Source organism: Spermophilus citellus (assembly GCF_964194105.1).
Source record: "Spermophilus citellus genome assembly, chromosome: 1".
Lineage (NCBI taxonomy): Eukaryota > Metazoa > Chordata > Mammalia > Rodentia > Sciuridae > Spermophilus > Spermophilus citellus.
Genome location: NC_138182.1, coordinates 266880355 through 266896108, shown reverse-complemented (window position 1 = coordinate 266896108; position 15754 = coordinate 266880355). Strand labels below are relative to the sequence as shown.

The window sequence follows — 15754 nt, the reverse complement described above, 5'->3', positions numbered from 1 at the left end:
CTCTTTCAACCCAAAGTTCAGGCTTGAAAAAATTTAAGATTTGATCACATATTTATCTCTTTATGAATCAACAGAGAGCTCCAACTAGATTGAGCTTCTAAATAAATATTATCTTTTTTCTTTGTCTAGCATTTACTTTTACCAATGCCATAATTTCTTCTTGTTTTGGGGGGGTGGGGGGTGGAGGGAGCACTGAAGATTGAACCCAGGGGTGCTTAACCACTGAGCTACCTCCCCAGCCCTTTTTAGTTTTTATTTTGAAACAGGGTCTCACTAAGTTGCTTGAGGCCTCACTAAGCTGCTGAGTCTGGCTTTGAACTTGTGATCCTCCTGCCTCAGCCTCCCAAGCCATTGGGATTACAAGTGTGCCACAGTGCCTGGCACAATGCCATCATTTCTACATAATGCACACTCTAAAAAGAAACCTGTCTAAGTCACAGAGGTCAAAGTTCTTGGACATCATTGCTTGGACAATGCCAAAAGCAAGGCTGTGCTTTAGATGAACCATAGTGGCATACAACATCCATTAAGTGCCTACTTTACACTTCTAGATGCTGACTTTCCCTTCCCACAACAGTGGTTTAGGGGAGCCCTGTCACTGTCTATCTCCGACGGCAGGATTCTATACTCAGTTGCAAACAGCACTGCAGAAAGCCCACAAAAGGCTCCAGAACTCAGTGACATGGAGTACAAACCATGCTCTACGACATCTTTAGTTGGACTATTAAAAGAAGGGATCACAGCCAAATGCCACACCAATGATCCCAGGGTGAAGGGCACTTCTGCAGGTAGAAAGAAGCAAAGTGTACCACCTGCAGTCAAGCCCAGAGGCTGAGATGGCCACAGGCTTCAAGAGTCTCCACCATGGAGACCTTCCTGCCTCTCCATCTCTTTCCTGAAGAGAGAGGTTAACAAGCCTCCAGTTCTCCTCCTCCCTTGGTCTATATCTCTCAATGAATGCCCAGGCATTATTTTTTGTCAGGGCAGGATCTCTAATCAGAGCCCAGGGTCACAAGCAGCTGGCAAGTCCAAGAGCTAATATTTGAACCCAAATGGGTCTGACTCCAGCCCTTTGTCCTTTGTAGGTAAGTTGAGTGAAGGGGACAGATTATCAAGTGAGAACACTTCAAGTCTGGTTGTAAATCAGGCATAACATAATTAACTGTGTGCTTTGGGGAAATTGGATCAACCTCTCTGTGCTTAAGTTTCTTCCATTGTAAAGTGGAAGGACTAAGTCAAATGATTTCTAAGGATCCTCTGGCTCTAACATTTTGCTTTTCTGTCTACCTGGTTCTGATCATACCAATTGTTTGTGAAGCAATCTATATGTAATGTCTCTTTACGATCAAAATTCACTTTGGAGTGATTCCACATTAAGTAAAGCGTTGATTACATGGAATGATTTGGAAATGTGGTGACTTGTTTAAATTGAATTCCTGTTTAAACACAGCTAAGCCAAAAGAATACCCCTAAAAGGCAGGACAATAATACCCCTGTTTTTCACCACATTGGGGGAAGGCTTAATTTTGTAAAAAGTTTACTTTAAGTGATTAATCTTTTATTTTAACTAATCTTTGTAGAAGGTTTCTAAAAATTCACCAGCCTTGTAACAATATAAATAACATAATTAATTGCTTTTGAGGAAATAAAATCACCATCAAAAGACTCAGTTTTTAGTTCCTTGAACTCTGCTTTCAGGGGTGCTAACCCAAAGCTCCTGAACTACTAAGTCCTAAAATTGATTATATTGGTCTTCTTTTCTAGGTCTGTGTATTTGCTTTTAAGCTGTTAACCTTTTATCTCCTTTGACAGAGAGAACTAAATCAAAAGTATCTCAAAAGCAGGATAGCCATAGGCTACTTTGAAGATAAACTGGGAAAGTGATTACTCTATACACAGGTGCATATACCCAATACCTAACTTTTTTTTCCCCCTTTTGGTACCAGGGATTGAACCTAGGGGTGGTTAACCACTGAGCAATATCCACAGCCTTTTTGTTTATATTTTATTTAGAGACAGGGTCTCACTGAGTTGTTTAGGGCCTTGCCAAGTTGCTGAGGCTGACTTTGAACTCAAGTTCCTCATGCCTCAACTTCCTGAGCTGTTGGGATTACAGGCATGTGCTACCACATCTGGCTCCACCTAACTTTTGATTAAACTATAACATACATAAATAAAACTGCACATATCATACAGTCTGATAACTTTACACACACACACACACACACACACACACACACACACAAGCAGATGCAATCTCACCTTCAAACACATCAAGCAACAGAACATGGTCCAAGACCTTGAAGCTTTCCTTCCAGGCTTGCATCCCTGAAGCTCTGCATGGTCCTTTCTAGTTACCACCTCCCTCAGAGAGGATATTTATAGTTTTTTCTATTCTGAAGTGTTTTAGATTGCCTCTGAATCATATATTATATTTATGGGTGGTTCAAATTGCAGATATATTTGATAAGAGCACTACTATAGGCCACTACTATAGTTTGGTAAATGTAATCTGTTGAACATAACTTGATATTCATCAAATGACTTGAAATTGCAGGGATTCAAGGTCAGTACTTGGAAGGCCAACAATCATTCCAAGATGGAGAAAGTATTATTTCAAATCTCACATAAGAAACTTCTTAGACATTGCTTTTTAAAGGAAACCTCTAGTGTCATCAAAATTGACCTCTCTGTTGGCTGTAACACATCTTTTGATGGATGCAATTAAATAAAGGTTTCATTGACTATGCTTTAAAAAATTATGTGTGTGGGGGAGTGGGGGTTGTTTTGTTCTGCCTCTCCAATTAAGAGTTTAGAACAGGGAGTGACTTTTTTCTCTCTTCTTGGGATTCTCCAACCATTTTCCTGCAGAATATGGTATCCTGCTAAGAAAGAGTATTTTCCCAATTTATGATTGTCTCCCATATTTTACCAAACGCTTCAGGACTTACTATCCTTAGCAAAGTACAAATATAAGTAATTAGAAGCAGCTCACTATAAGGGCAAATATTTGTGCTTGTAACTTTATACCACACCTATCTAATAATCATCACATTTTTAGATAGCAAAGTCATTCATGTGGGTCAATTAAACATATTATTTCTGGGTATTTCTCGCAAAAGGCTCTAATTTCCAAGTGTCTGTTGTGTTCTGCTGTCACACAAAAATTGCTGTCTACTTTCTAAGACACAGGATCATAGGCATAAGCCTACAATGCAGGAAAGGGGACAGCAGATCATCTTAGTCATCATTTTAGTTTCTGATTCACTTCTTCAGATAGATATGGAGACATTTATCCTTCCTTCTCAGTGAGCATGCAATTCTAGCAAATGGGAGCAAACCCACAAGACACAATAAATAGGTCTTCTCATAGGGGAGAGTCACCAGTGCTATGCCTTCTATTTGCCCCTCTGGAGCTGCCCTCTCCCTTTAGCTCTGGGTCCATGGCCCAGGAGACCATTCTCCAGTGCACTGTAACCAATGGGCTACCATGTCCTTTGGCTTCTGGTGGAGTTTGAACAATGGTTAGTGCTTATGAGAGTAAGAAGATGAGGAAAGATTCAGAGCATGATCTTTCCCACTGCCCTCCTCCAAGTCACACATTGGCAGCGGCCATCTTTCCTCTAGGAAAGCCACAGCTATGAAGGCCACAGTTCTGACTTTCCCAAAGCTACAATCATGGCTCTTTCTGGGTTTGGGTATTTGTTCTCTCTCCTCGTCCCTCCAGGTCAAGGATAGAAAGATTCCCACTATTGCTAGCCTAGAGCTGCATTCCCAACCTTGTTGGTTTCCTTTAACTTTGCGATTATTTGTAAACAGTTCCTTTTTTAAACTCTCATCAGCCACCCTTTGACAGTGCTACCTATTTCCTGGCGGATACTGAACATGCCACGCTTGGATATTTTTGTGTGTGGTCATCCTCAGGATGAACCCATAAGTTCCAGTGGATATTATTTAATTATATATTTGTAAGGATAAATTCAGGTTTTAAAAAAATTGTATTACCATATATCATTAGATTAAAAAGATATTTGAGTTTGAGCATTGTGGTTTAAATGCTTTAAAGGAAAAATATGCCATATAACTATAATTACACAGGATATGGTGATTTCAAAAAAAGTTTTCTGATAGGGTCTTAGTTTTCTAATATGGTAGAGAACAGTTAAGGGTTCAAGATTGAACTCTTCTAAGATTTAGGGAAAACAAAACAAAACAAAACAAAACAAAAAAAACCCTTAATCAATCAAGAGCTAGTAGACTAGCACACCTTGCAAGAAAAAAAAAAGCTACTGTGGATTTACTTTCAAAAGGATACATTCACAACAATACATAATGGTACACAAGTGCACACACACACACACACACACAACAATTACAACAAAAGCAAAATTTAAAGCAAAAAAATAAAACATAACTTTACAGCCCAAACATGCCTGTAATTTGTAAGACTTAATGTGAAGACACTCAGAAAACAAAATTTTAACAGCTCCTAAACACTCCCATATGCTGAAGTTTTGTTTCTTGCTCTTGATGTAAACTCTAGTGGACTTATTTAGTTTTATTAGCATCCCTGATACTGTTCATTAAAGTACATGCTGTGGTCTGAAACTAGGAAAGTCTTACAAGTTCTTTGGGCATATCCTATGGAATAAAAAATATTCTTCAGTGATGAATTACAAGTAAAAGAAAATTCACTAAAACCTTCTATACTATTTACAATATAAATACATATATATTTTATATGCATTTATATGTACACATATGTATACATATATGACATATATACTGCTCCATACTACAGTCTATTATTAAAAATCTGCAGATAAGATTTAGGAAAAGAAAAAATAAGATAGCTACTCTGCAGTTATTTTGATATCCATTGAACACTCTGATTAATTCCTTATAATTACCTACCTAAAAGGATAATAATCTAATATTCTGACTAATAGTATGTCATTGCCTTTGCTTTTTAGTCATAAAATCACTTTACCATTTAACTTGGAACATGGTGTTTATAAGCTGCAAGAGCTTGCTAAATCAGTTGCCACATAAAAGAAAACCAAAATGGTTGGTATGCTGGTACAGCTTTGGCTAATTTTTATGAAAGATGTATAAATGCAGAAAATTAAGACAGATTTAACACTAGAGTGACTTTGGCACCAAACCCTTAGCAACTATCTCCTTTATATTATGGCAGCACATATGTTCAGTCTAGCTATCTTATACATAAATAATCAATTACCCACAGGAAGAGCTGGGTCATTTTGTTTATTTCCCTGGGAAAGAAAGTTCTAGAAGAGAGGAGCCCTGCCTTCTTTCCCTCATTCCCCAAGCTAAAATAAGCTATTTGTCAGGAGTGGGGTAAATTCCACCGTACAGAAGGGCAAGGTCGGGAAATACATGGTGATAACTTTTGTTTATCTAATTTGGTTATCTAGTCATCTCAAAGTTTTAAAATTTAGGAATTCAAGTTCTCATTATATCTACTCTCCATGCTTTTGCAAAATTAAAGCTTTGAATACGCTTTAACATTATTAAAGCTTAGCAGAGGACAAAAATATGCAGTCAGATGACAAGTATAATAAGGACTATATCAAGAAGCGTGATATTAGGGAGGTAAAACGTGTAATTTTTAAGGGCTCAGACTAAATGAGTTTCAACATTCATTTTGCCACTTGATAGTGTAATCTCAGGTAGGAGTTCTCTATATCCCAGCTTCCACATTTGTAAAATGGGCTGTGGAGAATAAATGAATTGTATGTAAAAGTACTTAGCAAAACATGAAGCAACTAGCAAATACTCAAAAAAAAAAAAATAGGCCACCAATTATCGTAGCCTCACTCACATACAAAGTAGAGTCTGTGACATGTTGCTTAATGAAAGGAATTGTTTCAACATTCAGAAAAGTCAGGCTAGCAGAAGTTAAGTCAAAAGCATCATACCCTAAAAAGCAAAGGGCCAGAGAGGAGAGGGATAAAAGCTATGTGGTTTTCCAGTGAGTGGAAACTTGGGAACAAAGTTGTAGACAGTCACAGACTACAAAAGCCACCCAAGACCAGCCTTGTCTAAGACTCACACTTGAGCTGCTTGCATTCTGGCACCTTCCACGGAAGTGATAATCCTCAGTGCAGGGTTTGGCAGCAGTAAGCCATTAACATTTAGCCTCTGAATGTGAACCAGAGGCAGAGCCAACATTTAGTAAGATATTCCAGTAGAAAGTTGGGCATCGTTGGGTAGAAAAACACAACTTGTCAGTGACACAACCTGGATTTATTGATGACAACTTACAGATTTCCTTTCTTATACAGTAACTGACAAATGTAGACATCCTCAGTGGAGGCAGGCTGGGAGGCTGGCAGGCTCAGGCCAGCCTCTACCTGGTGGCAGGCAGGGGGACTGTGGGTTACTGAAGGCTTATGGAGCATATGGTGTCCCGGGTCAGCACCAAATTAAGAACATGATGGATGCCCTCTAATGGCCTGTGTCCTGGATAACTGGTTGAAAGAATAAACCTCTACATAAAGACAGTTAGTAGATTGGAATGAGATACATGGGGTTGGGTTGGGGGTGATGTAGAAGGTTGATTAACCACCCCTGGCCACACACACACACCCTTAGACAGTATTCTTGACAATGTTAATTGGGTATTGGAGCTAATTCAAGTGTGGGATAGTTTTGATATTTCTACAGATAGCTGTCTATTTTTATATACTGTTACTACTATAGCTAAATACATTCATTTACACATTCACTAGGATACTAGGGTATTGATGTGTCAAAATAAGCACTGAGAAATAACAGTGAATAAAACAAAGTTCCTTTGTTCCCGGAGCATGGCTTTTAGAAGGAACACTAAAGATAAACCAGTGGTCTCAACACATGCACATACACACATATACACCAGGATATTTGGCAATATCTGGGCACATTTTTTTTTTCTTTATTGCCAGGGGGCACCAGAGACCAGAAATACTGCTGCGCATCCTACAAAAAAGATAAGACTGTTCCCCACAACAAAGGATTATCCATCCAGTCCAAACTATCCTAGTGCCCAGGTTGTGAAATGCTATGATAAACCATTAAAAGGCATGTACAACACTGAAAAATAATTCCATTAAAAAAATTAGAGAGTAAAGAAGAAAAGCGACATATTTTTATCTTTTTATTGAGATATAATCCAACTACCATAACGTTCACTCCCATTTCTTAGTCCCCTTTGTCCCTGGAAATCATTAGCCTACTTTCTCTCTCTACTAATTAGCTTTTTCTGGATATTTCCTAAAGAGGATCCTACAGTACATGGTCCCCTGTATCTGGCTCCTTTGCTTTGGCGTGTTTTTTGGTTCTCTCATGCTGTACTCTCAGAACTGCACTTCTTCCTTAATGAGTTCTATTTTAGGAGTATTCTACATTGTTCATCCATTTGTTACAAGATGTACATCTGTTTTTTTTTTCTACTTGGGGCTATTGTTACTGTTAAAAATTTGCATATAGGGTTTGTGTGGACATATATTTTCATTTCTAGTAGGTATAAGCCAAGGAGTGGAATTACTGAGTCATATGCTAAACATATTTAATTTTCTAGGAACTGCTAAACTCTTTTCTAAAGCTACTGCACCATTTTATATCTCTATCAACAATGTAGGAGGGGATCCAATTTCTCCACATCCTAGCCAAGACTTTTTATGTCTAGTAAATTTTAATTTAAGAAATGAGAATTTTAATTACAATCTAAAAAGTCTAGAGGCAAAACATTTAAGTCTTCTTAACAAGCTCTTTGAAGCAGTCAACTCAACTAATTATCAGCTGAAATTTCCTGTAAAAAAAGGAATATAAAAGAGTGAATGCAAAACAAATTAGGAACATCCTTTGGCTTTGTCTCTACATAAGCTTTTACTTCTAATTAAAAAGTGTGACCTTTCTGTTTAAAGATAAGAAATGTCATTCAAAAGTCCACATAACAATATATTTTATGAGAGACTTTGTTACCTGTTTATTTCTTTGTTTAGAGCGGTCAAGAATTCAGCAGAGGCAGAAAAACTATAAAAACTTTTTATCCACTCCTCTAACCCTAGGCCTAGTGACAAGGACACAGTTCACTAGTCAGGGATATCCATGGTGGACTCCATATTCTGATGCAGCTAAAGTGACAGCACTTCAGCAGCCTTAGTCTTAGCTACTCGGAGAGTGGTGCATGGACCAGGAGTTGGGGGCTGGGGATGTGGCTCAGTGGTTAGGTGCCCATGGGTTCAATCCTAGGTTCCCCTCAAAAAAGACATGTGAGCTTTTGGGGCCCTACCCCACATCTACTAAATGACAAATGCTGCTGGCACAAGGTCCCCAGTTGACCTGGTGTGTACCCTCACACATGAGAAGTACTGCTCTAAATGGAGGACAAGTTAAAAGCCTCACACCATCAATTTTTGCCAAGGCACCCATTGTTTCGTAGTCTTTTGAAAACATAATCCCCTTAGCCTTAAAAACAATTGCATAGATACGTTCCACACACAAAAAAAGGAATCCCCATTGGGTCATGTTTCATTATAATTCAGGATGTGTAGTTTTGCTTATAAGACTCAGCCAGGGCCCTTCAACAGAGATGTAACTAAAAGACACAAATAAGCAGCCCAAAGATTTATATAAAATTACTTTGATCCTTTGATGCTTATTGATATTTGGAATGTTGCTGCTATTGTCACTTGGAAAGATCCCAAGTTTTCAGTGCTTGAAAGTTTGTTGCTCTCTGACATTCTCCCTCTCTATCACTCCTGATCTCCCTCCACACCCGCCCCAAGAAAGAGTCAACTCAAAGAGCAGCTGGAGGGCAGGCTGAGTATAGGCTGGAGGAAGTGACAGAGGAGCAGGAGGAGGAGGCGGTGAGAGGCTGGAGGGCTCTTTGAGAGGACCAGGAAGCACAGCTATTGGCTGCTTTGTTGCTTCTTGATGGTGGCTGCGATGACTCTAGTTCCCTCCTTCTAAACCATGTTTAAGGTTTAGGTGACAGCAACATCATCAACACAGAATCTAGTCTATTGAAACACTGCTGTACTAAGAGTGTCTTATCCTCATTGCAGCCTTTTAGGGGGTCAGAATAAACTATTATGGTTCTCACTTTACAGAAGAGGAAACAGGCACAGAGTTTACCAACTTGCCAAAAAGTCCCAGAATGAACAAATACAGCAGTTTGTACTCTAATGCACTTGTAGCAACATAGTTCTGAATGTCTTAAATACAGTCTGAAAAACTCTTAAAAAAAAAATGGCGCCTGAGTCCTAACTCAGGCATTATAGATTATAGCCCAGAATGGACCCTTCACTGATAAGTAGCATTGCTTGTCAATCACTCTGCAAATTGAAATGCTATGGATTACAACTCACTATTTGTGTGGCTCTTCAACAAACAAAGTTGAAACTAAAAACTGGGAGTATTTGGCAAAAAGCAAACATGGGCTTCTCACTGGGACATATTAGTTTTGCCAGGGATTAAAAAAAAAAAAAAAGACAGGAATGTAATCCCAGCACTGAAGCAAACTGAGCCAGCAATGGAGGTTTCATTTCCTAAAAAAAAAAAAAAAAAAAACATTCAGCAAAGTTGTGCAAACCTTCCCGAAATAAATACCTTGGGACAAGGCTGGGATATTTCCCAAGGCTCTTCACCAGAAGGGTACTTGAGCTACTGCTATCCAAAAGACCATGAGTTATGCTCTGGAAAGTTCTTTCAATTTTCCAGAGTAATAATAAACACAATTCTGCTGGTTTCTGATTGCCAGCTGAAACATATATTGGAAGGAAATACATATTCTCAAGGCTACTTTTAGAAGACTTGATTTTCCAGACATATTCATTCACAGAAATTTTCACTAAAACCCAACACTTTCTTGCCACTTTCACCACCCAGACTCCAGGTACACAGAAGGCTGGACCACGATACAGTCTTCAAAATCTTCCCCACCACTTCCGCGACCAATTTCCAGTCCCCAAATCAAGCAAACAACCTACATTTAAAGAGCTGATCATGCACCAAAGCCTACCAGAGATAGCCACATGTCAAAATTCCAGAGTGTTAGAATTTTCCAGAAGGATTACTTACTTGTCTAGCATCTTTATTTCATAGACACAGAGACTCAGCCCCAACATTTCAGTGAAATTAGGGAATATATAAAAGATCAGGACTTAAACTTCCTGACCTAACTCAGAGAGCAATTTCTCTTACTATACTCATATCTTTCTTCTTTCCTTTTTAAAAAAAATTCCAAAATAGGAGTCACCATACTCAGTAAAAGATTCAGAGCCCCAACATTTCAGTTCTGCAACAGGTGCCTCACATTTTGACCATCTAAAGTTGCTTCTATTTTTAAAATTAATAATTTATTATTATTATCATTATTATTATTATTTTTTTTTACACAAACAGAGCACAACTTTTCATTTCTCTGGCTGTACATGATGTAGAGTCACACCATTCATGCAATCTATTTTTATTGTACTCCTTTCTTAAGATGTTTTTCTGTATATTCTCCTACTTAGGAGGCAGAGTCAGGAAGTATTTATGATTAGGATTTAATCTAAAGTCCTTGCCATACTCTTCAAGGCTCTGCAGGAGGTGTCCTGGCTGCCCCCTCTACCTCACCTTCCAGGGGTCTCCCTGCACACAGGACTCCAGCCCACTGGCTCCTTGTGGTTTCTTGAGCCCATCAGGCACCCTCTCACCTCAGGGCCTTTGTTCTGCTCTTCTCTCCACCAGGAAAGTCACTCCTCCAGAAAACTGTCTAGCATTGTCCCCATTCCTTTCAGGAATCTGCTCAAAGAGCCCTTCCTTCCGGAAGCTTAGTCAAAGTGGCCCCTGCACTCTTTATTTTCTTTTTTTTTTTTAAAGAGAGAGTGAGAAGAGAGAGAGAAAGAGAGGGAGAGAGAGAGAGAATTTTTAATATTTATTTTTTAGTTCTCGGCGGACACAACATCTTTGTTGGTATGTGGTGCTGAGGATGGAACCCGGGCCGCACGCATGCCAGGCGAGCGCGCTACCGCTTGAGCCACATCCCCAGCCCGTTTTCTTCAGCGTACCTGTCTTTACAAGGAATGCTTGTTTATTGTCCGTCAGCCCCATTAGATGTGTGTCCCATTGTGCTGATATTTGGTCTTGCTGCTTTCAACATTCCTATGGCACAGAGTGACTTTTAGCTTTGTGGGGCTGGGGCATTGTTTGTTTGTTTTTAGATAATGCAAATCTTTAGCTTTGAATTTGCTTTTTTTATTCTAAAAATTTTGAGTTTTCTCAAGTTAAGGTACAGCCATAAACGGTCATAACTGTGAATTTTTCTTAGGTTGTCATGCAGGTGCTTGGGAGAGAAATTGTGTCCTTTCGCCAAGTTCACCATCACAGTGTACGGTGGGTTCCCCAAGCATGGCCCAGGACTAGCAGTGTCAGCATCACCCGGAGCACGTTAGAAACACAAACTCTCAGGTTCCTGCTCAGATTCCAGGGGTGGAATCCAGCAAGACGCCTCAGCTGATTCTGAGGCACATTCAGTTTAACTTAGGATCATTGGCAAAGCAGGAAGACATGAACTACAACTCCAGTACTTTCTGGTTTTGCTCTCAATGCTACCATCCTCAAACCATTTCATACCAAAAGCTGTATGTACTATGGATCACTAGAGAGGAGAGATTGAAGAGTGAAAAGCTGAAAAGAGAAAATTTTACAAGAATACAGTCTTCCAGTAAAGTCATTCAAATTCAGTTCACTCAACTAGTCTATATATATTAAAAAAAAAAAAAAAAAGTCCTTTTTAGCTCTAAAACCCTATGGTTCTAGCCCAACCCTCCAATTGTTTGTTGGAAGGTTGGGCACATCTTTGTTGCACATCTGAATTCTAGGTCACTGAGCTCAATGAGGATGGGCTCCCATGGAATATTTCAGTTGGGGTGACCCTAAAAATAGGATTAAAAGGTCTGGAGTCCCATTTCAGATTATAATCTGAGGGTAAAGAAGGCAGTACTGTCTGATAGCTTCTAATTATAAAAGCCCAGTAAAAGTAAATTCCTCTCTGCTGGTGGGTATTAACCCCACTGACCCATGAAGAAATCCCTCCAGCCAAAAGTCCCAATGCAGACCAGATTTCAGCAATTTCCAAGGCAACTGTAATAGCAACTCTGATCACTGCTTCTAGTAGAAACCATGTAGCAGACAGGTTGAGAAAGGGAAACAGTTGTTGCATTTCCCTGCTAAGTGGGTCTAGTAAATGAGACTGATGTAAAAAAAAAAAAATGGCCATAAAAATAACATTACTGTCCTTTTAGTGCCCATAATGTGGTAATTAATAGCATCAGCAATAATACTTCTAGGGACAGGGTTTCCAGAGGACAGGACAATGGAGACACTGAGATGAAAGACCACATACTCAAGAGCTAAGAGATCCCACAACATTTAATTTAAGCCATAGCTCTTTTTCTTCAGGACTGTCTGATTTCAAATGTGGCCTGGGAATAGTACTTGGACCTTATAAAATTTCCATTAGGACAAATTATTTGCATATTATAGACACTGATATACCTCCAGACTCCAGCCTTGTCAGTTAAAACAAATGATTTGTATTAATTTCCAAACCTTTCCAAGTCACACATTCCTTTTCATAAATTTATCCCAGGGTGACTAAGAATATCCCATGAGAAATACCTGAGAGAAACTGAGAAGGTCTTCTAAAAGGATGAACAAATAAACTTGAATGGATGACACAGGCGAAAGCCCCTGGTCCAATATGATAACAATTCCTTTCTTACTAATTAGGAAAGGGTAGGCTCTAACCCTGGTAGCTTGATAACAGAGATAAGCACTTAGGTAACCAAGACTTGCAGATCACGGGTGATTTGAGAGTGGCAGTTGCTTTCCACTTTGGAAATTAGCAAAGACTTCATGAAAGAGGTGGTAAAACTGATCACTGGATAATACACAGAATTCCATGGGATGGGCATTTTTAGGAAGGCAGGAGCAGAGGTGAGAAAGCAGGAGGGTTTGGAAAGACAGGCGTGTGCTAGTGATCCTATATCCTGAACCCGTGAACTGCCCGGCTGCCGCTTAGCGTGAGAACCTCCTGCTCCAGCATGCCCTCTCGTGTGATGACTGAGGGCAGGTCACTGCCTGTGTGCTCCAAGATCCACCCTCCCCTCCTCTGCTCTGCTCTGTATCACAGTGAACCATATTTCCCAGGCTCCCCTGACCTCTGCATTGGGGGCAGGTCGGGCTGGTGCCTTCCACCACAAGATGACCCAGGCAAGGGGCAAAGCCAGAGGGTTTGGCCCTGGGCAATAATTACCCATTTGAGTGTTTAAAATCCTTCATATTCAATATACTTAATTCAACTTTGAAAACATTGAAACATTTTAAAATGAAAAATCCTGGGATCCTACCAATATTTTTGTCAGTATAGTTTCTAATTTGCAAATCTATTTTTCACCTCACTTCAGTTATATACCTTCCTTCTACTGCACGATTATGCAACAAAATGTTTTGCTTTAACATACAACACTGTTGCCTTTTTAAACTTCAGGAATTATGTTATTTTAACATATTTAAGACAAAAGCAGCTATCATTTAAATTTTATTTTGTGGACAGGCATTACATATATACTTGTATGTGTGTGTGTACTTGTATCTGGGCTCCGCAAGCTGTCTTCAGCCTCCTTGTGACCTGTTAAGAAGACTAGGAAACATGACTCCCTTGTGTAGTGACTTCTCATATTGGACTGATCATTCAAATCACTTTCAAAAATCCCTCTGCCCTGACTACACTTCATACCAAGTAAACCCACAGTCTCTGAGGGTGGAACCTAGCCTTTTCCAAAGCTGCCCAAGTGAGTCTAATGAAAGTCAAGTTGAGAATAAATGATCTAGTGCCAAGTGGGGGCCTTTAACTTGGCTATCATAAGCTGTTAAATAAGGGAATAATGGCACTGGTATCATTTGATTTTCAATGTGCTTGATCTGCTCTTTCAACACCATCCTCTTGCCTTTTATTCACCCAAATCTTACCCATCCATTCATTCTTCAAGTTACCTCACTTTACATCTCAGACAGGCAGCATTTCTTAGCTACCCAGTATCACATTAGCACTCCTGTCCTGACCCCCCATGGTCAGTATTTTACAGATTAGCAATATTATTATAATTATTCACCAGTATTTTCACTGGTCTTACCTTCCTAACTAGACATTATGTCTCTTGCAGGCAAAGACCATATCTGCTCTTTAAAAAAAAAAAAAAAAAAAAATCTGTTCACAACAGTTTGGAACAGTTTAGACTAAAGTAGATTCATGAAACACAAACACTTGAGTATACTTGCAAGGTACAAAGAGAGGTTATTATTGCAGTCAAAAATCTACATGGCCCAAATCACAGTGGATATAGCATATCATTATGTCAAATGTCAAAAGGTCTTAGGAATACATAGGGTAATTTTTCAGGGAAGGATAGAGGCTGCAATTATATATATAGTAGGTAATGGTTTCAGGTAAACTAATTTGTCATGAATTTGAGAGAAGAACTGGAGGAAGTTGATCAGGTGGTATGATTTGATGTCTAAGCCTGAATTGCTGGTATAATATTTCTAATACATGCCTATTCTGGAAAAACAAGAAAACAGAAAGTACAACAAGACACTAGCTAGAAAAGCCCATTATTGTACTGTTTTTCAAGGCCTACTTCCCCCACGTTATGTTTAAGTTCCATAATCTAACAATAATTTCACAAATTCTTGCTTTCAAAGCCAAAGTGATCAGGTTTCTGCATCGTGGGCTACATGAAAGCACATGCATGTGTGTGTGTGTGTGTATGTGTGTATACACATATATATATTTTTAAAGTCTATACACACATATCCTGGTAGGTATTTGTTCAAATACAACAGTCCCAGTAGTGACTTTATTTAGTCTGGTTGTTCCTAAGACAAACACACATAACTTTAATTAAGGGCACATCCAAATGTAGGGGAAACCATCTTGAAACAATTAGGTTCTTCTCCGGTAAGAGGTTTCAGGGCACTGACATCCTTCCACTTCCTCACGTCTCCCCCGTGGAAAGAGAACAGATGGGGCAGAAGCAAGCCAAGCCTGACTCCATAAACACAGCCTGCAGCTATAACTCTGCCCTGCTCCATTTTCTTCTCTTCCGACCAAGACACCCACCCTTCTTTTACTCTTTCCTAAATGAATTCCAGTCATTTGATTGCTTTTACTTTTTTTTTTAACCCCTCTTTGATCAGTCCTAGAGGGAGAAAAAAATTCTGACTTAATTTCTTATCTTTCTCAGAAAGGAAATATTTCAGGAAGAAACTGAAAAGTCTAAGGAATTACCAAATCACCCATCTGGTTTCTGACCTTGGCTTATGGAAGCTTCTGGAGAATGTCTGAGAGATGGCTGCCTTTGCCAGCACATTCTCGGGACTTTCTGGGTCCTCTGGTTTTCTAGGAAGTACAGGCTAAGTATTTCTGTATTTAAGCTGCCCTGGAAACTGGGGGTACAGGTTGTAACAGTCACTGGAATAGTCCTTTCTCCTCTCAATCCCAAGTTAACTCACTTCTGGGTGATTTACCCATGAGCAACTCTCAGCAGAAAGAGCAATTTTCTCCACACTGAAAAGTCACTTCAGTAAATGGCAATTCAATGGCCCCTTTGACAAGGATGGAATACTGAGAAAGACCGGCTCTACAAAAAATGGTCTGATGCTTGTCCTCACAGAGTTTACCCTGTTGTGTAAGAGT

The 15754-nt window shown here is 39.4% G+C and overlaps 1 protein-coding gene across 5 annotated transcripts in view; it reads right to left on the bottom strand.

The window, feature by feature from the left end:
* RAI14 (retinoic acid induced 14) overlaps window positions 1–15754 on the bottom strand; it is a 139649-nt gene that overhangs the window by 34804 nt on the left and 89091 nt on the right. The window lies entirely within an intron of this gene.